We start from the raw sequence: 1219 nt of genomic DNA on the forward strand, positions 1-1219 counted from the left end.
GTTAAAGTTAAGTTAAAGTTAAAGTTAAAGTTAAAGTTAACGTTAAAGTTAAAGTTAAAGTTAAAGTTAAAGTTAAAGTTAAAGTTAAAGTTACAGTTAAAGTTAAAGTTAAAGTTAAAGTTCAAGTTAAAGTTAAAGTTCAAAGTTAAAGTTACAGTTAAAGTTAAAGTTAAAGTTAAAGTTAAAGTTAAAGTTAAAGTTAAAGTTAAAGTTAAAGTTAAAGTTAAAGTTAACGTAAGTTAAAGTTAAAGTTACAAGTTAAAGTTAAAGTTAAAGTTAAAGTTAAAGTTAAAGTTAAAGTTCAAGTTAAAGTTAAAGTTAAGTTAAAGTTAAAGTTAAAGTTAAAGTTAAAGTTAAAGTTAAAGTTAAAGTTAAAGTTAAAGTTAAAGTTAAAGTTAAAGTTAAAGTTAAAGTTAAAGTTAACGTTACAGTTAAAGTTAAAGTTAAAGTTAAAGTTAAAGTAAAGTTAAAGTTAAAGTTAAAGTTAAAGTTAAAGTTAAAGTTACAAGTTAAAGTTAAAGTTAAAGTTAAAGTTACAAGTTAAAGTTAAAGTTAAAGTTAAAGTTAAAGTTAAAGTTAAAGTTAAAGTTAAAGTTAAAGTTAAAGTTAAAGTTAAACGTTAAAGTTAAAGTTAAAGTTAAAGTTAAAGTTAAAGTTCAAGTTAAAGTTAAAGTTAAAGTTAAGTTCAAGTTAACGTTAAAGTTAAAGTTAAAGTTAAAGTTAAAGTTAAAGTTAAAGTTAAAGTAAAGTTAACGTTAAAGTTAAAGTTAAAGTTAAAGTTACAGTTAACGTTAAAGTTAAAGTTAAAGTTACGTTAAAGTTAAAGTTAACGTTAAAGTTACAAGTTAAAGTTAAAGTTAAAGTTAAAGTTAAAGTTAAAGTTAACGTTAAAGTTAAAGTAAGTTAAAGTTAAAGTTAAAGTTAAAGTTAAAGTTAACGTTAAAGTTAAAGTTAAAGTTCAAGTTAACGTTAAAGTTAAAGTTAAAGTTAAAGTTAAAGTTAAAGTTAAAGTTAAAGTTAAAGTTAAAGTTAAAGTTAAAGTTAAAGTTAAAGTTAAAGTTAAAGTTAACGTTAAAGTTAAAGTTAAAGTTAAAGTTAAAGTTAAAGTTAAAGTTAAAGTTAAAGTTAAAGTTAAAGTTAAAGTTAAAGTTAAAGTTAAAGTTAACAGTTAAAGTTAAAGTTAAAGTTAACGTTAAAGTTAAAGTTAAAGTTAAAGTTA

The sequence above is a fragment of the Lepidochelys olivacea genome (genome assembly GCF_965140295.1).
Source record: "Lepidochelys olivacea isolate rLepOli2 genome assembly, chromosome: 4".
NCBI lineage: Eukaryota > Metazoa > Chordata > Testudines > Cheloniidae > Lepidochelys > Lepidochelys olivacea.